This window comes from Phyllobates terribilis, unplaced genomic scaffold, assembly GCF_046119375.1.
Source record: "Phyllobates terribilis strain yellow unplaced genomic scaffold, ASM4611937v1 Scaffold_11__3_contigs__length_659146591, whole genome shotgun sequence".
Classification (NCBI taxonomy): domain Eukaryota; kingdom Metazoa; phylum Chordata; class Amphibia; order Anura; family Dendrobatidae; genus Phyllobates; species Phyllobates terribilis.
The window spans coordinates 130,215,761-130,237,180 of record NW_027362771.1 but is presented as its reverse complement, the minus strand read 5'-3'; the positions used below and the strand labels follow the sequence as shown (position 1 = coordinate 130,237,180).

The following is a 21,420-nucleotide window of genomic DNA, read 5'->3' as shown; positions in this document are numbered from 1 at the left end:
ACAAGAGGAGGTGGAGGAAGTAGAGGAGGAGGAGTTGTATGCGGAAGGGCTAACATTTGCAAGGTCCAGACGGTCAGCAGCACCAGGGCGGCAGGCATGTGAGGGTGGGGGAGATGATTTTACCAGGGCGCCAAACTAGTGAGGAAGGTGCAGGAGCCCAGGAAGAAGTGGAGGACGAACTGATGGAAGACTCATCAGATGAGGGAGACCTTGATCACATTTCTGTTGTGCGAGGTTGGGGGGAGAGGACAGAGGAAGGAAGCATGATTGTTACCTCGCCACCAACACAACAGGGACTTGGTGCTCCTGGATGCGCAACACACATGAGTGCCTTCTTGCTGCACTACCTGCAACATGACCCTCGAATTGTGAGAATTAGAAATAATCCTGACTACTGGGTTGCCACACTGTTAGATCCCCGGTACAAAAGTAAATTTGCAGAAATTATTCCTGCCATAGAAAGGGATGCACGCATGCAGGAGTATCAGCAGAGACTGTTGCAGAATCTTACATGTGCTTTTCCACAAAATACCAGTGGTGCACGTAGTGAATCTCACAGTTCCAACTTGCCAACCGTGGTCTGTATGGAATTGTTCAATAAAGGGCCCAAAACTAAGATAACATAGATGGGAGAGGTCTCTATGAATAGGAATTCCTAAGTATTTGATACCCTGTGAGGGCCAGGCAAAGGGAAAGTTGGACTGGATGGAATCCTATATGGATTTAGGGAGGGAGACATCGAGGGCCTCAGACTTCGCTGCATTGATTTTAAAATTTTACCATGTAACAAAGTGATCTATTTCAGCCATAACAGCAGGGATGGATATATGTGATTGAGTGATATATACTAGGACATCATCAGCAAATAGAGAGCACTTGTACTCGGTGCCTCCCACCTCAATCCACCTAATATTGGGGTTATGGCGAATTGATGAGAGCAGGTGCTCCGTCACTAGGATGTATAAGAGAGGGGACAGAGGACATCCCTGCCTTGTCCCATTGGTGATTGTGAAAGGTGATGAAAATGTTCTGACGCACCCCCTGGGCCTTGGGACACCCGGAGCCGGACCCTTTTTGGTGGATGCTGGTGGTTGTAGTCTTCGTGGCGGCGATCCGGTTCCGTGGCTCAGGGCGGTCAAACCAGTGGCGGAACTATTTATGTGGTTTTTTGATGTTTAAATGTCCGACTACGCCACCCGTGGATTGCGGTCAGAGTGAACCGTCGCTACAGGGCAGACCGCTAAGGCTGGTGTTGTGGGTGCAGCAGAGCGTAGCATAACTCCCCACGGGAGGAGTATAGCCTCAGGGCAGTGTATGCGGAGGATGGGGGTGATGGTGCAGGGCAGCAGCAGTAACGACACGGAGTCAGTGATGCAGTTCAGGGCCTTTACTCACAGTTCTTATTATCCAGACCACGTCTGCAGGTAACGGCTGCCCACGTCGTACTGTGCTCACCAGGTGAGGGGCTCAGACAACTCCCAGATAACTTTGGAGCGCTTCACAGGACCCCCTTTGTGTGTCCTTTGTCTGGCCTTTCTTACCAACACTTCTGTCCGGCTGCCTCGGGCCTCCTCTTGGTAAACTTGGCGCCAGTTTCCCTGACCCTATGTGGTGCCTTCCTAGCGGGTGGAGCAAGGGGCTGCGCCACATAAAATGTCAGAGCCTCCGGTTTCTAGCTGAGGGTCGTTTCCTGCCTCCACTAGTTCGGGGACCGGTCTCCCCCTTTGGCCTGACCCCTCCACGCAGGTGGATTCGGGCGTGCGGTGGCGACTCGCCCGTCCGCACCCCTGGGATCCCTTCATTCCTCGTTCCTGGAGCCTTCTCCGCTCCTCTTCCTTCCTTCTCCCTCTTGCAGGCCTGGGCCTCTGTTACTAGGCCCGCCTCCGGAGCAGAGCTCATGCAGAGCCCCTGCTCCCTGCCACTTCTGCTCAGACTTCTCTGCACTGAACTAAGATGGTGCCCACCTTTTATACTCCCTTCTCAATGCACCCAGGAACTGCTTCCTCCCTGCTCCTGCACTGCAGGGTTCCCCTTCCTCAGTGTTCCCTCCCCCCACTCCAGCCAGGGACAGGGACTGTCGTGCCCATCTCAGGTGCATATTGGTCGCCCTGCCCCACGGCAATGTGGTGTAATGCATGCAGGTGTCGGGTCCTGATCCACACTCCATCCTTATCTGAGAGTGAGATATCACACCTCTGGGTGAGGTGCAATACGTCTGTAGCAACCGAGCCCTCGGTGCTACAGTTCCATTTATCTTCAGCCTAGGTGACGTATTGTGATACAGGGCCGTGATTTTGGCTATAAAAGGGTCCCCTAGACCCCTACCCCAAGCTTTTTAAGAGAATCATATATGGCGTGCCAGGAGACTCTATGGAATGCTTTCTCAGCATCCAAGGAGAGTATCTACTTACAAATTTTTAACTGCATCTAGCCCAGGAAATACTTTGTGCCTAGTAGCAGTGTCTGCTAGTCAGCGGATTATCCCGGCTGTTAAGCAAGCTACACCACCTGTAGTTTGGACACTTAATTTTTTCAAAGGAAATGCTTCGGGACCACGGGATACTTAGTGAAGAGCATCAGGAGGCACCCCAAGGCATAGGGGCTGGGACTGGCACTAGGATGCCTTGCGGTGGACAGCCGAGCTCGATCCTTATAAAAGCTTTTTAACTGCAGCAGCTTTAGTGGACGCTACTGGAGCTGGAATTACGCGGCTGCTGGCATGAGACTTGCCCTCCAATAGATCCTTGTAAATGGATTTAAAGTGTATTCATTCAAATTAGAGGGACAATTTAAATTAAAAAGCTTAGAGCTGCCTCCACCACAGGGGGGCTCTCTCGACCCACCAGCGGACAGGCACCAGTATTGGGAGAGGGGGGCTGGCCGTCAGGGTTCACCGCGGCTCTGGCACAAACCCGGCGACACGGAGGTGGCACGGGCAGGAGCGGACTGGCCGTCTCGGCTTCTCACTTTTTGGATTTTAGAAGGGCATGACATGCCTATATCTGTGTCTCCCCCTCCTTTTACTCCTCCACCTCTTTTCTTTTCGCATGACTATATGTACTTGTCACTTTTCCATGTGTTAGTTGTGTCTTCTGAGCAGTTTGTCAGCTTTTGGACACCTTTGAAGGTGTTTTCTATGTGTTTCTATGTGTTTTTGTTTGCCTGCCATTGGTTTTAACGGTGTTCGAAGGTGTTCGACGAACAGTTCGACGAACAGTTCGGCGAACACACGGGTGTTCGACGAACCGAACCGAACTCGAACACTACGGGGGTGGCTCAACACTATTCATATGTCCGTTACAGGTTTAAGAATGAGATCTGTGAAACTAAGAGCACATCATAGTCTGTCCCGATTTTGAGGATCAGAATAGGACATTCTCAATGTGTCCGTTTGCTGTCCGATAAAAAATCAACACAATGACAGTTTATACAGTTTATAGAGATGTGTGAATGCAGCCTTATTGTGTTTCTTATCTCCAGATGAAATAATAGAATTGGACAGGTAAAATATAAAGTGGATGATTCATCATTGCTTTGCCCATTTTTAATAGAGTAAAAATTTTAAATTAGTTTTTTTTTGCATTTTTCAATGCTTTTTTTAGTGCATTTTTTCAAGTGTTTTTATCACATTTTTTATCCTGTGGTTTTTGTCTGAAAATGCACTTAAAAAAGTATATGCGTTTTTTACCTGCAGATTTTGCTCATCTCATCCAAGTCTGTGGGCATAATCTGCAAATAAAATACATATTTACCACAAGAGAAACTGACATGTTCTTCCAAAAACACACCGCAGTTCACTTTATGCTGCCTAAAAAAAGCATAGTGGGCATGAGATTTCTATAAATCCCATCTACATTGCTGGAAGTGTAAGGCTATGTTCACACATCAAGGTTTTTTCTGCATCGATTTTCTGCAGCAAAACCTGATCTCTTGCCAGGAGGTTGTTCAGGATTTTTGCTGCTGTTTTCTTGCTTTTTTTTTGGAGCATTTTTTTCAGCATTTTTTTCACTGTCCTTTTGTCTCTGTTATGCATGTACATAAAGTTCAGTGGAAAGAAAAATCTCATTCCGGTTTAGGCACAAAAATGCTGAAAAAACGCTGAAAAACTTGACACCTGCGTTTTTTCAGCATTTTTTTCAACATCCATTACTTCCAATGGGTGAAAAAATGCTGAAAAAACGCTGAAAGAAGTGACATGCTCTATCTTGCAAAAAACCATGCAAAGCACAAAATCGTGACCAAAAAAAAACAAGCTGTGTGCATGAGATTTGTGGAATCTCAGAGACTTTGCTGGTACTATAAAACGCAGCTGAAAATTTGCAGAAAAAAATGCATCAAAAACGCTGAAAAAAACATGATGTGTGAACATAGGCTAATGTGACGGTTGTGACGCCTCATGCTCGAAAAAGCCCTTTAGTTTACCCTGGGTGATGGGGGACTCTGAGTCGGGTCCTGTTATGGAGAGATGGGGTGCAGCCATGGCCCGGACCCGACCCGTGCTCAGGGCCATCACATTAAAAGAGATGGTGTGGGCTCATCCGGGTTGAGTGGCTGATTTAGCGACTACGCCACCTGTGGCGCCTGGTGAAGGCCACCAGCGCCGCTGCAGTCCGCTGAGGCATGGTGTTATGGCGGCCAAAGTTATTACTACTCCCCACAGGCGGAGCAAAGCCTCAGGGCAGAGGGACAGGATGGAGGGGGTAGTAGTAGAGGAAGACGGGCGCCGCGTCGTGCGGTGTGGCCCAGAATAAAGAGTCCGGAGGCCATACGGGTGAACTTCCAAGGCTTTACTCACTTTAGAGATGGCAGAAGGAAGGCGACTCCCTGCTCCCCGCGGAGTCTTGCGGTCACCAGGGACGGGGGTCCGACAACCTCCGAGTAAGTCCAGCGTTCAGTCGGGACCCTACACCAGAGTGTTCCTGAACTACAGACCGAATCCTTTCCTGTCCGTGTGTGTGCAAATAGGCCGGGACTCCCTCTGAGCTCCTCTCAGAACAAGGGCACGGGTGGCAGCTCCGCTCCGTCCGATACCCGGTGGGATCCTCAGGGCCTACCGGGCTTTCCCGACCAGGACATGGAATAGCAAGGTCGGGTGTCGGGGGCCGGTACCCCTCTTGCAGCCAGACTCCCTCTGAATATATCAGCATGGCGAGGACAGGTGGTGTACACCGCTCCGTCTGCATCCTGCCTGGGATCCATTTGCTGTGGAGCCACACTCCTAAGCTCCGGGCCTTCTTGGTCCTGGTCATTGGCCAGGTTGAGACATTCCCCGTCTGCAACCTGCCCCTCGTCCCAAGGCCGGGGTACGAGGGCCGTGTCTCCCTCCCTTGCAGGTCCACACAGGATCCACTATCAGGGTGGGAGATCACAGTACTTGACAGTCAGAAGAACAGCCGAAAGACCTTGACCAAAGATGACTTTTTATTAAATATGAAATTTAAAGTGTAACTAAATTGTAGGTCCTCCACCCTCACCCACTAACTGGTTCCCCTCACTCTTGGTTCCCCAGTCTCCCTGTAACCAGGGGAGCAGCACCTAGTGCATACTAGCCCCCTCTGGTGGAGAAGTGTGGTGTTGGATGCAAAGGTTGGGTCACGACTATCACACTGTTCTTACCTCAGAGGCGGAACACTACACTCCATTAGAGAAGTGCAGTATCCCTGTGGCGGTCGAACCCTCAGGGGCGCCACACTAAGACGCTGCCTTTTTTGCACAGTGAAAATACCCAACATCAAAATCTCAGCATAAACTCAATCTGGGAATTTAGCCTTAAAGGAATGAAAAATGTAAAAAAATAAGAACATCTGAATTTGTTCCAATTTATTAGACATTGTAAACCCCTTTTGATTATCTTGGTGCAAAATTAGCCGGCAGAAAATGTCTTTGTGGCTAAACGTAACTTTTGCAGTTAGTTTCCATTACAAACGTTGCACTGTTTGGCTTTTTCAGGCTTTTTCCTCTCTGAACATTCTACTTTGATGTGGTCGGTGAACATATGAGTTCATATGAGTGTAGCTCAGAAAAAGACAGATAAAGGAGTTACAAACTCCCTGTCAAACAGCTGTAGCATCCTGATTCTCAGTTAACTCCTTCTGCAGTCATTTATAGACAGTGTAACACAGACGCTTTAGAAGGCTAATGGTGCAAAACGCTTAATGAAACCCAATTACAAAAATAATTTTAAGCTCCGATTATATGCATTTAAGTATGAAAATGAAATTGCCACAAAAGTTTTAAAGCAAAAGCAAATGAACTAGGGCCATATTTTAAAGCCATATTACAAATATACTATTACAGAAGCCGATCCTAAAGTTTTCATCTGCTTTGGATTATCCTTAGTTGTTGAACGTGTCCTTCCAAAATTACATTATTACAGGTTTTCCTATTGATTGGATCTGAAGCCATCAGTGGTAGTCTAGTAACCTGTTGGCAAGTTCCCTCAACCCTGCAGATAGACTAAAGTAAAAATTAAGCTTTACACAGTTTTTATTTAAAGGGAATCTGTCACCAGGTTCTTCCTATTTAGTCTGAAAGCAGAATGATTATAGGGGCAGAGAGCCTGATTCCAGTGATGTGTCACCTGCTCAGCTGGTTTCTGTAGTTTCAATGGAATCAACCAAAGCAGCTAATCTATATAACCTCGCCCCCACCACTGATTTACAGCTGACAATGTACAGTATACACAGGAAGCTGCCACTCAGTGGTGTGGCTGGGGTTATACAGGGCTCAACATTCAGAGCACTGCTACATCTGCAGCAGAGAATAGACAGATTCTATCAAAATTACACCAAGCAGTCCAGTAAGTGATATATCTCTGGAATCAGGCTCTCTGCCCCTATATCATGCAGCTTTCAGATTCCTTAGCAAAATCCTGCTGACAGATACCTTTTAAATTTGTTAGCAGAGATGTTCATTCTGTCTCTCAAAAGAAGAGGTGCTCCATGTAGTCGCTCTCCTTTTTAGCATTTTCATAAGGTTCCCAAATGAAGCACTCAGATAAATGTCTGATCGTTGGGGATCCTCTACCTTGCTTCTTTACAGAGATCCCATATTTCTTAGCTACGGTTGAAATTGAATAAAGGTGCATGGTCACTTATGTGTCCTTACACTTTAGAATTGTCTATGGGACATATGGAGATGAGTACTGCACTTAACTATCTCCATCAGTCCCTTAAACAATTAACCCCTTCATGACCTTAGACGTATCCATACGTCCTTGTTGGGAAAGGTTTCCCGACATAGGAAGTATGGATACATCATGGCGATTGAGCGGGCACAGGAGCTAACATGAAAGCTGACACCATGCTCTCACTTCCAGGAGCGGTGCCCACATGACCCCCGGCTGTTAACGCCCTAAATGCTGCAAACGATATCAATCGCAGCATTTAGAAGGCAGGGAAAAGGAGGGGGCTCCCTCTCCCCACCAATAAGCGCCTCCGCGATGTCATCGCGAGTCCTCGATCGTTCCCACGGTGACCCAAGGTCTTTATGACGACATCTGGATCACCAGGCTACGAAAAATCTGTTTGACCATGCTCAGAGCATGGTCTAACAGGCTTCTGTCAAAGTAGGACTGACAGGTATAAAACATTGCAATGCTTTGTACCAGTGATCAGAGCCATGAAAGTGAAAGTCTAGATAGAAAAGGGAAAAAAAGTAAAATAAATTGTAAAAGTATTTAAAAAAAAAAAATCACAAAATTATTTTTATACCCATAAATACGGATTTCCATGCAAAAAAAATAAAGAAAAAATGTGCAGATGTTCGATACCACCACTCCGTTCTGAGCGATAAAACTAGTTACTAGTTACAAAAACTTGAGCAAGGAAAAAACGAGGATCTCACCGTACTATATCTTGACATGCCTGGTTTCCATCTCAATGAGTGCCGTATCCAAAGCTGCTGACCAGCAGAGAACTCCACAAAATATAAGAAGTAGGAAAGGCACCCCCAAATATAAAAATCTTCAAACTTTATTTCATATCAAAAAAAGAATTACAATTTCCACATGTTTAAGCGATGAAACACTCTTTAGAGTGTTTCATCGCTTAAACGTGGAAATTTTAATCTTTTTTATATGAAATTAAGTTTGAAGATTTTTTTATTCGGAGGTGCCTTTCCTACTTCTTATATTTTGTGTCACACTAGTTAACCTTCACCTTCAGTGAACACCGTAAAAAAAAAAAAAAAAAAACCTAGCAAAAAATAATGCTTTTTGATCCGCCAAACAAAAAGTGGAATTAAATGTGATCAAAAATGCTAATGAAAATAAAAATGGTATCACTCAAAGCATTATCTTATCCAGCAAAAAACAAGCCATCATATAGCTCCATCAGCAGAAAAATAAAAAAGCTCTAGCTCTCAGAATAAAGCGAATAGTTCTTTTTTCCTATAAAATAGTTTTTATTGTGTAAAAGCGTCAAAACATAAAAAAATGCTATAAATGTGGTAATGCTGTAATTGTACTGCTCCGAAGACTAAAGCTGCCTTATCAATTTTACCACATGTGGGACAGCAAAAAAACACAAAAAAATCAATTCCTGCATTGCTGGTTTTTGTTCATTCTGCCTCCCAAAAATTGTAACAGAAAGCGATCAAAAAATGTTATGTGCCCGAAAATGGTACCAATAAAAACATCAACTCGTCCCAAAAAAACAAGCTCTTACTTGTGTCAATAGAAATATGGAAAAATTATAGCTCTCAAATATGGCGATGCCAAAACTTTTTTTTGCAAAGAAAAGCGTTTTTTAGTGTGTGACAGTAGCCAAACAAAAAAAAAAAACAGATATAAATCTGGTATTGCTGTAATCGCACCGACCCGAAGAATAAAGTCATCTAATCACAATCGCACAAGGAACGTCGTAAAAAATAAATAAAACCAAATCTTTACCTGCTGTTGATTAGATCATTCTGCTTCCCAAAGATCGCAGTAAGGCTCAGCTCACATTTATCCTGCACTCTGCGCTGGGCGCTTACGCTGGAATTTCCGTGTGAATCGCTGAAATACGTGATTCAGATGGAACCCCCAGTGGAAAATACCTTATAATTAGGCACATGGAGGCACTGTGGATGCTGTCTGGCCTATGATCCAGTGGTGTCCATCTTTTGAAGCGTGCATAAAAGTGCGGTCGACCACAGCTTCCCTTCCAAGCCCTGCCATGCGCCCAAACAATAGTTTTCCGTCACATATGGGGTATCGGCATACTCAGGAGAAATCACACAACCAATTTTGGGTTCTTTTTTCTCCTGTTACCCTTGTGAAAATGAAAAATTTGGTGCTTAAACATTGTTGTGGTTAAAATGTGATATTTTATTTTCACGGCTCAACGTTATAAACTTCTGTAAAGCACTTGGAGGTTCAAGGTGCTCACCACACATGTATATAAATTCCTTGAAGGGTCTAGTTTCCAAAATAGGGTCACTTTTGGCGGGTTTCCACTATTTAGGTACATCAGTGACTCTCCAAACGAGACATGGCATCCGCTATTGATTCCAGCTAATTTTGCCGTCAAAAAGTCCTCTTTTAATTCCGAGCCCTGTCGTGAGCCCAAACAGTAGTTTTCCCCCACATATGGGGTATCAGAGTGCTCAGGAGAAATTGCACAACAAATTTTGGGGGCCATTTTCCCCTGTTACCTTCGTAAAAATAAAAAAATTAGGGCTAAAGAAACATTTTTGTGAAAAAAAAGTAAAATGTTCATTTTTTTCCACATTGCTTTAATTCCTGTGAAGCACCTAAATGGTTAATAAACTTCATGAATGTGGTTTTGAGCACTGTGAGAGGGGAAGTTTTTAGAATGGTGTCACTTTTGGGTATTTTCTGTTATATAAACCCCTTAACGTCACTTCAAATGTGATGTGGCACCTAAAAAAAATGGTTTTGTAAATTTTGTAGTAAAAATGAGAAATTGCTGGTCAAATTTTAACCCCTTTAACTTCCTAACAAAAAAAAATATGTTTTAAAAATGATGCAGATGTAAAGACGACATATGGGATATGTTATTTTTTTAACTATTTTGTGTAACATCCCACTCTGGTTTAAGGATATAAGAACTAAAAGTTTGCAAGTTGCTAAATTTTCAAAATGTTTGCCAAATTTCCAATATTTTCACAAATAAACGCAAGTCATGTCGAACAAATTTTTACCACTACTATCAATATGTCACGAAAAAATATTTTCAGAATAACTGTGATCTTTTAAAGCGTTCCAGAGTTATTACCACATAAATTAACACTGGTCAGAATTGTATAATTTGGCATGGTCATGAAGGTGAAAACTGTCTTTGGGGACAAAAGAGTTAATAAAGAGGCAGTGCAAATATGCAACCACTCCACTCCTTTCAATTGTGACTGCAGCTAGGAAATACAAGGACTCCTGTTCTAGTGATTAGTGGCTGGTCCAACAATGGGTCTCCCAGTGATCTGAGATGCTGTACATGAATGGTGCCACTAACATCAAAGATCCGGTGCTCCAGATCTCTGACAAACCCCACTTTGAATTGTGTCATCATTAACATGACATCAATACAGTAATACAGCAAGGTGCACAAGCTCCATGACCTACCATTCTCCATCTTGTAGGACACATGCTGCTGTAGGCCTACAGCTTAAAAGACGTCAGTGTTGGCTTGCTTTTTATACATGTCAGAAGAGGAGAAAGGAGCTGCAGTGGATTGGGTATAAGGAAGAGATGCTGGAAAACGATGGAGGTGACAGCAGGTGAGTATGAGACAAGGAGGAGGGGAATTACATTTGAAGCACCTCTCCAGTTTTGCAATAAAAAAAACACGCTGGAGTGGTGCTTTTTGGCCACGACCCCACTATCAGTATTTGGTCAGTATTCTGTCAGTATTTTTTCTCAGGAGTGGGAGCCAAAACCAGGAGTGGGTGATAAATGCAGAATTGGTGACTTGTTTCTATTATACCTTTTCTCTTATTGTTCCTCACCTGGTTTTGGCTCCTGAGAAAAAATGCTGACCAAATACTGATAGTGGGGCCGTGGTCTTAGGCCACGGCCCCACTATCAGTATTTGGTCAGTATTTTTTCTCATGAGTGGGAGCCAAAACCAGGCGAGGAACAATCAGAGAAAAGGTATAATAGAAACAAGTCACCAATTCTGCATTTATCACCCACTCCTGGTTTTGTCTCCCACTCCTGATAAAATTACTGACCGAATACTGATAGTGGGCCTGTGGCCTAAAAGACAGTCTCAGCATATATGGATGTCAAAATTTTATTGGAGACAGCTGAGTGCTCAATAACAGCATAATTTTTAGTAGTAATGTGAATATGGCTTACATATAAAAGTAGCTATAAAGACTGGTATGGTTTGAAAACAAAAACGGCTGATTGCATATCTTATTTAGTAATTCCATAAATTGAAACTTGATAATAACCACGTGGATTTGCATAAAGATGCAGTACTGTGGCTATAACATTAGTGTGAATTGAAAAAAAAAATCACTGGCACACCTCAGGAGGGTGCTGGAAGTTTTTATTTTATATTGAAACAGGCTTTTTTCTATCAGACAAACTTTCAAACTTTGAGGCTTCTTTAAAAAAATAATAGTGATTAGTGCCACCAAGCAGCACATTTTCTATACAGCTCATGCCGTTTCAAATGAAACCATCCATGTGATGAATATGACACATGGTGCACATGGCCAGATAAATGGCAGAATTTTCTTAAAAGTAATTTCTTGCATTTTTCCTGACATTCTTCAAGTGTTATGGTATATGCAGAGTGTTGACGAGAAAAAATTTCAGCGTAAAATACACATTTTTGCTGCATTTTTACTTTCTTTTTTTTCTATTAATTTGAATATGTGAAAAACGCTTCAAAAAATGCTGAAAGAATTTACATACTGTAGGTTTGAAAGAAAAAAACATTTTGAAAATTCAAATCTCCAAGGAAAAAATAAGATGTTTTAGAAATCTTATTCACTTTGCTGGTACTTTAAAAAATGGCATTTTTTCCTGTGGCAAAAATGCTACGTGTGAACAAACCCTTACAGTAGCAGATTTTTATATGACATTTTAAAAACGTCTCACTTTCTGAATTACTCTTATTTTCAATTCAAAGTCGATTCAGTTTGGGGCAGAAATAATCTACAATTAAGGAATTACTCCAATGAATGAAATTTGGAGGACTAAGAACTTTAGAGACAGATGCAGCAGACATGCAAAATAAGTGCCGCGCTTTTATAAATTACAGGAACCACATACTTCTGCCTCCAAACACACAAAGAAGTACTTTACTTGCTCCGCATAGAATGGAAACAATTTCCCTGCCTTCAGAACCTAGTAAAATAAGGAACTTGTCTTTTAGAAGCTAATCTCTTCTTGCAGGCGATTTAATGCGTCTTGGGACGTGCATGACATCTTGATGGATTTAGTTCAGGACAGCATTATGCTATTTTTCTTCAGACAATTGCTTTATTAATTTAGCTGCTTGGGTTTTACTTTACTGCAAAGTTTTAGGAATCCTATTGGAATTGACACCAACTGTCCACTTTGACACTTGTTCATTATATTCTTTTGGATGGAACAAATTTACTGTCTTTCAGCTGTTGCAGCGATTTGATTTTGTATGAAGTCTCCTTGTAGAGCTCTTTGTTGAACACGCTTATAGGGTTTAGAAGCCATGGCATACGGGTGTCTAAACTGTTTCACAGATCCACAGTACAGTTTGCCACTTGTTCTACTACACACTTACACAAAGGAAAACTATGACTATGACCTCTTTTAAAAGCCAGAGAACTCAAATCAATTGGTTCTGTAGATTAAGCAATAAAGTCATGCTGATAGCAGTTTAGTCTACAGTATGCCATGCTTCCTTCTGAAACTGGCAACAACCTACGTTCATAGCTTGGTAGATGTTAATTATTCTTTTCTTTTTTTTCATATTTTTTTTTCTGTTTTATGATGATAGAGCAAACAAAAATAAGTTTTTAACTTTAACCAAAAAACATGTAATAATTTAATTTAATTTTGAATGCATAGAACACAAGGAGCAAAAGTTTGAAAAGTGATCCAAAACTTTGCCCATCTCCGTTTTCCATTCCAGTTGCTAAGTCTTTCAGGGGTTATTCAGAGAAAAATATTTATCCCAAAACCAGAAGATAATAGATAAATGTATCATTAGGTTCCCACCATTGGAATCCACACCAATTACAATAAGGGTATTCCCTCTGTCTCAGAGAAGCTTAAATGAAGCGGTGGTAATGCATACACATTACTGCTCAGTTAATGTCTATGTGACTAATGGAGATATCCAAGTACTGTATTCATCTATCTTCACCCAGGGAAAGAAGAAGAAAGAGGTAGCGACATAAAGCCCATAAACATTTGTTGATGTAAAAAAATATATACCTTTATTAAACATATCTTTACAAAAAAAACAGTTCAATCGCATAAGGAGTATTTGACACCAATGGGCATGTACAGAGAAGAACGGACGTACCAAACATCGAGCCATTTTGGCATATCAATACAATCGATGATTAGATTTGCATGCTCCAATCCATACTAACACTCAGGTGCTCCCACCAATCTAGGGCAGTTTGTAAACAATATATGATAAAGTATGTTGAATATAGAGTATATAGTTACCTTAAATACAGGGAGGCAGGAGTGTACCAACGGCTGGATGGTGTACATCCACCCCAACACGCGTTTCGGTGAACCTTCGTCAGGGGGTATATGGCAGTGTTACTGTCATCCTTTTAAGTGTTTCCACACCAATCACCACGTGCACAGACCGGATATCCATGTTCTGGTCAATCTGTTTGAGGACCTTTGGTGACGCATACTGCGTCGGCATCACGTGGTACCCGCGTCACGATCAGCTGACCGCGGCGCAGGTCCTCACGGTGAGATGCCGAAAGCATGACGCGCATGCATGCTTCGGCCCTCAAGGCAAGTTACTAGGAGCTAATCATGCAGAATGGAACCTGGAGGCTATGAATACACCATACATATCCCACCAGGAATTAGAATAGCCGAACTATAGATCAGGCAAAGGGTCTAATCTCTAAACTTTATCAACAAATAATGTCAATTCTGAAGGAAATTACAGTACTACATGCATTCTTGTGACAGATACAAAGAGTACAAATTTTTACAATTATGCCATCATTCACAATGAGTATTAGTCACATATTTCGCATATAAAAATCTTCTTCTAATTAGAGGTGTATAACATTTATAGCTGCAACTCCCCCACAGTATATTGCCATCATTTACATATTCTAGATGTTACAATTTCTTATCCTAAAGCACTGATTCTTCACAATCAATTAGGCATTTAGCCCTATTGAATAAATGTAGATGTAGATATCTTCTTTATGCTTAGAATACGTGGCATTCATAATGGCAGCTCCCACATAGTGTATATGGAGGTGATGAGATAATAATGACATCCATAAGAGATCATGATTAGATATGTGGATAGGCGTGTGAACATCTAGAAATAATTAAAATGAAATACAATGAATAAAAACACTTAAAACCAAACTATGCACATGTATTCCTAGCGGGTGATCATAGAAATGGGACAAAGCTCAAATGTTCGTTGAGTCCCTTAGGATGAACAGTATCCAAGGTCCAAATCCAATGAGTTGGCTTACCTTTCCACCTCTTATGGTACCAACAAGTTGGTCTATTTCTCTGACTTTTAGTTGTGTACTATCGCAGTCATGGTATAATTTAAAATGGCGGGGTATGGTCCTGAGCGTGGACACATCCGAGTGGTCAACTGCTGCCTGAATGCCCAATACGTGCTCTCGGATCCTTACTTTCAACTGTCGAGAGGTTAACCCCACATATATAAGTCCACAGGGACATGTGGCAAAGAATATAATATACCTAGATGTACAATCGATTTGTTTTCGAATCTTGTAAGTCTTAGATCTTGATGAATCATAAAATTGAGTAGCATGTTCAACGTTTAGGCATGCAATACATTGGCCACACGGCCTGCATCCAGGCGCAGGTCCAACCCCGTCAATAAAGGCCCTTTCTGGCATTTCTTGATAGTGACTTCGTACTAAATGATCACGTAGATTTTTTGATCTCCTAGTTGTTACACTTGGAGTGGAAGATATAAATTTGGAGATCATGGGGTCAGTCTGGAGAATGGGCCAGGCCCTGGCTAGACAAGATTTCATGCGGGAGAAATGAGCATGATAGTCAGTGATAAACCTCACTTTATTATTGCTTTTATTCTCCCATCTCTTATATAGCAATTTAGAGCGTGTAGAATATTTGGCTCGATTAACCGCCTTTTTAATTGCTCTTTTGCCATAACCCCTTTCATAGAATCGGGATTTCAAATCCTCAGCTTGCTTCTCAAACTCCCGAGTATCGGAGCAAATCCTCCGCAATCGAAGAAATTGGCCCACCGGCACCGATTGGATCATATATTTAGGGTGTGCCGAAGAGGCATGCAGCAAGGTGTTACTGGCTGTGCTTTTCCTGAAAATACAAGTTTGTAGGAAATTATTGTCGTCCTTGTGTATGGATACGTCAAGAAACGTAATTTCCCTTGCATCAAATTGGTATGTTATATGAACATTCATGCTGTTCTTATTTAAGGACTGCATGAATTGATGTAACAACTCTTCTGATCCCTGCCAGATCAACAATATGTCGTCAATATACCACGTCCAAAAGGGGATGCGGTCCATTGACGATTGCTGATCCGGCAGGGCAAGGTCCCTCTCTCACAGCCCCAGGAACAGGTTGGCGTATGAGGGGACACAAGAAGCCCCCATGGCTGTCCCCTGGAGTTGCAGGTAGAAGGACCCCTTAAATGTGAAAAAATTATGCATTAGGGAGAACTCGAGGAGTTCCAACAGAAGCTCCACAATGTCGGCAGGTAGGTTAGAACTCGCAAGAAAAAACCTAGTAGCCCTAATCCCGTCTACATGTTTAATGCTGGTATGAAGCGATTCAATGTCTCCTGCTACCAGCATCATATCATCGCTTACACTCAGACCATCGATTCGCTTTAAAAGATCCCCAGTATCCAGCAAAAAGGAAGGCAAAGTTTCAACAAGTGGCTGTAACTTAGAGCCTATCCACCGATTTACGTTCTCCAAGTAGTTCCCTGTGCCAGATATGATCGGGTGACCAGGAGGTACTTTCATATTTTTATGTAATTTTGGTAATAGGTATAGGGTTGCAATCGAGGGCTCCCCGACCTGTAGTGCCGAAGCCAGCTCTTTAGTTATAACCCCATTGTCAACCGCTGTATTTAAGATCTTAGATAGTTTTGAAACAAATGACCGCAGCGGGTTGAAGGTTAGGCATTTATAACAAGATGCATTGTTAAGTTGTCGATATACTTCCTTTTCGTAGAGTGTTTTTGGCCATATAACGATATTACCACCCTTATCTGCTGGCTTCAGCACTGCATCAGGGAGCCCCCGAAGCACCCACAACCGTTCCCTTTCCTCCTTTGTTAAATTATCATGTTCAATATGACAAGGAATTTGAGTTAGCTCATGCGTTACCACCTGTACGAACATATCAATGCTGGCACATGAGGCGAATGGGGGAAACTTTTTGGACCGAGATTTGATGGAACTGGGGATCTTACCTCATTCAGCTGTAATATTCTCTTCCGCCAAATCTTCTAAGGTTCTCAATGCATTTTGTTCTTCCTCAGTTGTGAAGAGAGCATATAATTGATCATCATAAAAGTATTTTTTAAACATGAGTTTTCTTGCAAACAAGTGCAAGTCTTTTATGGCTATAAATCTATCAAATTTAGATTTGGGGGAAAACATTAGACCTTTGCTTAATAATGTTAAATCAGTTGAATTTAATTGATGGTCACTTAAATTGATTACCTTATTGTCCTTCTTGCCTCCCTCTGGGGACTTAAAGTAACGTTGTTTATATGGATGGAAACCTAGGTCTCTTGTCCTATTAAGATCCCGACCAGATCTTTTTCTCATATATGACGAGGATGCAGTCGAAGACTCACTAGCAGAGGACAATGAGGAGTCGGGTGGCAATCGCACAGCTCGTGATGCCTGGCCTGCGTTTTTTCTCCATAGGTAGACAGAATTGGTATTAAAGTCCTTCTGGTCTCTCAATAATTTTCTAGTGTCCTGGATTTTTTTGACACACAGATCAAGATCTTTTTCAATTTGAGTATTATATACTGAAAGACGTTCAGCTGGACAAGATGTTTTCAAAGTGAGTTGTGTCTCATCAATCGATTTATCAAGCTCATTAATCATCTTAGTATTATAGTCAATGAGAAGCTGCATTAAAGTAACTGAACACCTACTACAAGCTTCTTCCCATCCTGATATGAAGTCACTATCTTCTACAACAAAAGTAGGGATAGTTCGGACACGTAGTCCTCTTGGTATTAATTTACATGCAAGATATTTCTGTAGAAAGGCCCGATTCCGCCAAAGCCTTGTACGTTTGGTGAGTATTTGTTGAAATACATTTACTTGTTTGTCCCAATTATGATCACCCGCCTGCAAATCATCTGTGTCATTAGCTCCAAATGCTTGGTCAATATGATTGAGCCAACCTTTTTCTTTCGCTCTATAGTCCATCTCTGTAGAGGGATAAAGAAGACCTGTGTAAACCACAGTAATAGAAATGATTAAGACATACCACAGAAGAGTCCGCATAATCTCACAAGAGGTATACCACCACTATGGGAATACTCATGGACAATTATTAGGGGGGCATCGCATAAACAACTAGGGAAATGAGAAGAAAGAGGTAGCGACATAAAGCCCATAAACATTTGTTGATGTAAAAAAATATACACCTTTATTAAACATATCTTTTTTTAAAAAAAACCCGTCACCTGTCATATGGACATTAAATGAATTGTCAGTACGCATGTGTAACCATAGCTCCATTCAAAGTCCTCTGTAGTGGGGCTCTGAACCCCTATTCTAGTGATCAGTGATTGCCCCAGCCTTTCTAAATTTATCACCTATCCTTTTGGATGGGTAGGGTAACGTTTCTCTTTGTAGAGAATGACATACCTGACATACCAGCGTAAGGAGACTTATGGGCCATACAATGGTACTCTCGGAAAATAAATAAGCAAATTGCCTCTTCACAGAGGAAGAGGACTTAAACTCTTTGATGGGTATAACATCCCTCTTAGGGTGCAGTCAGGCTGCAGTATTATACGTGTGAGGATCGCATCGCAATCCTCGGACTGGCCATCGGCTCTTCTGTCCTGAGCGTGACAACTAAATAGAAATACATGCTGTCACGTCCAGGTCAGGAGAGCCGACGGTCGGTCCTAGGATTGAAATGCGATCCTCGCGCGAGTTATACGGCAGTCTGACTGCACTCGTCGGCAGGACGACAAAATAACTTGGCAGGTAATGTAATGCTATGACAAGCCAGGTCTTTCTAAAGTTGAACCATGCAGAGAATCAAGCTAATATATTGATATCTCCAGCTGAAAATGCTTCTTCATGATCTTGTTTGCTTGTTGCTCATTCTGTACCGAATCTTTGATGGGAACAAGTTCTGGGCAGTCCTCATCCTCCTCCATGAAACCAATGGGTCCTCACAATCACCACACAGGAGCACTGCTGCAACTACCAATCACTTGGTAGTTGCAGCAGTGCTCCTGTGTGGTGATTGTCTTCATGTAGGAGAATGATGACTGCCTAGAACTTGTTCCCATCAAAGATTCGGTACAGAATGAACAGCAAGCGAGCAAGATCCCAGTCACTATCAGCACAGGTTACTTAGGTGCTGGAAAGACAACACTTTTGAATTATATTTTGACTGACCAGCACAACAAAAGAATTGCTGTCATTGTGAATGAATTTGGTGAAGGCAGTGCTGTGGAAAAGTCCTTGGCTATAAGCCAGGCTGGAGAGCTGTATGAGGATTGGTTGGAGTTATGAAATGGATGCCTATGCTGCTCAGTGAAGGACAATGGACTAAAAGCAATATAAAATCTAATGCAGAAGAAAGGCAAGTTTGACTGCATACTACTGGAAACAATGGGTTTAGCAGATCCAGGTGCTGTGGCTTCCATGTTCTGAGTTTATGCTGAGCTAGGAAGTGACATCTACCTGGATGCATTGTATCGGTGGTGGATGGTCTTATAAATGAAGCTGAAAGGCAAGTGGCACTGGCGGATGTAATAATTGTCAGCAAAACTGATTTAGTCTCAATTGAAGAACTGGAGGAAGTGAGATCTGTTGTCAGGTCAATAAATGGGCTTGTGAAAATTTTGGAAACTCAAAGATCCAGGGCGGACTTAACAGGGATCTTAGATTTATATATATGTAGTATAGTGTAAATGTATTAATACACTCACGTACGGCTGCCTTCTCCAGGATCCAGGCCCATTCTTTTCTGCTTCTCAGTGACATTACCGCATTTCTGAATCACTGGCTCAGTCTGTGCGCGGCCTTTACAATGTAAGTCAGAATGAAGCTCCATTGGCTCACGTTGTAAAAGCCACTTCCGGAAATCAGGCTTGTCAAAATTGTGGTAACATCACTGAGAAGTGGAGCAGAATGGTGCTGGATCCCAGAGAACGTGGCAGTAGGTGAGTATATTAATACACTCATACTACACACCATACATATATTTAATAAAAACATATACTGTATAGATGAGAGTGCTTCTTGAACTAGAACCTCTGCATTAGGATTTAGATTACCACCATATAGTGACCATATAATGGTAATATCAGTCCTAAAGCTCTGCAGACCATATATGTGTATACTGTACAGGTTCTCACCAGTAACATTGTTGCTGATAGTTGTCATTCATTTTCCGTTTTCTTTTTCATTTGGCCTAGACCGCCTTAACCTCTTCTTCCAACCTTAACTTGTCCCTTCAAAATGTAACACTAAAACATTTTTGGCTTCCTGCTTTTCCATGACCCTCCTCACATTCCCCATCTTTATACAAACGATATAGCACTATAACCAGTGACCTAGACAGTAATAATGTCCCTTCTGTAATAGTACCCTTCTTTTGTGCTCCCCACAATAACAGTGCCACCTCTGTGCCCCTACACAGTAATAATGTTCGATCCTCATAGTAATAAAGCACCCTTGTGCCACCTTACAGTTATTACCCTCACCTATTGTATCCTGTAGATTGTGAGCCCTCGCGGGCAGGGTCCGCGCTCCTCGTATACCAGTCGCCGACTTGTATTATTCAAATTTATTGTAATTGTTTGTGCTATATACAGTATATCCCTTTCACATGTAAAGCGCCATGGAATGAATGGCGCTATAATAATAAATAATAATACCGCATTCTATAGAAATAATGTCCCCCTGTGCCTCCTTATAATAGAAATCCCCCTTGACCATTTATAATAATATATAATATATATAATAATGAAAACTCCCAGGTGCATTATAATAATAATGCCTACTGTGCTGTCCCTATAATGATTAATGATTGTGCCTCCTTATAATAATATCCCTGAGCAGGAGTTTATATACAAGACCGATGTAAAGTCTTATCATGGCAGATGGGCACAATCACACGTCATACCTGCAAACTTTTAAGACATGGAGAGAGGAATATGTGTTGTCATACTTACACAGTTTCTGAAGCCCCTTAGTGTTCTCGCCCACTTTGATATCCATTCCATGGCTTTCATAGAGTACGATACCACCCAAAATGCACCCATACAGAATGATGTTCCAACATTCTTCCACCTACACAGCATGATTGCCCTACAAACCTCACACAGTAAAATGGTCACTCCAGCCCACCACACAGTATGATGGTCACCACCCCCCCACACACATTATGATTGCCACCACTGACCACCCCACAGTATAATATTCATCAAAGCTCCCCACACAGTATGATGGTCCCTCCACAGCATGATGGTAACCACAGCCACCCACATAGTATGATGGTTCTCATATTGTCCCCCACAGTATAAAGGTTACCCCATAGCTCCTCAAAGAGTATGATTGTCCCACCTAGAACCCCAATAAAGTATGATGGTCCCCCCAAAGCCCCCCACATAGTATGATAATTGCCCACAGCCCCAATATAGTATGATCGTCCCTCCACATATTGATAGTCACCACTACCCCCCCCCCCACAGTATAATGGTCCACCCACAGCATGATGGTCTCCACAGCCCTCCACAAAGTATGATGGTTTCCTCACACAGGTTGATGGTCCTAACACAGTCTCCCACACAGTATTATGGTCTCCACAGCCCCCACACAGTATGATGGCTTCCTTACACAGGATGATGGTCCCACCTGCAGCCCCAATGCTGTATGACGGTCCCTCTTGCAGCCTCAATAATGTATGATAGTCCCGCTTACATCCCCAATAATATATGATGATCAGCCTTGCAGCCCCAATAAAGTATGATGGTTCCCTACAGCCCTCATATAATATGGTGAACCCCCATACAGTAT

The 21,420-nt window shown here is 42.4% G+C and overlaps 1 pseudogene; it reads left to right on the top strand.

Annotated features, from left to right (window-relative positions):
- The first annotated feature begins 18,645 nt into the window (after window positions 1-18,645).
- Window positions 18,646-19,310, top strand: LOC141167229 (zinc-regulated GTPase metalloprotein activator 1 pseudogene; annotated as a pseudogene).
- Window positions 19,311-21,420: the final 2,110 nt, after the last annotated feature.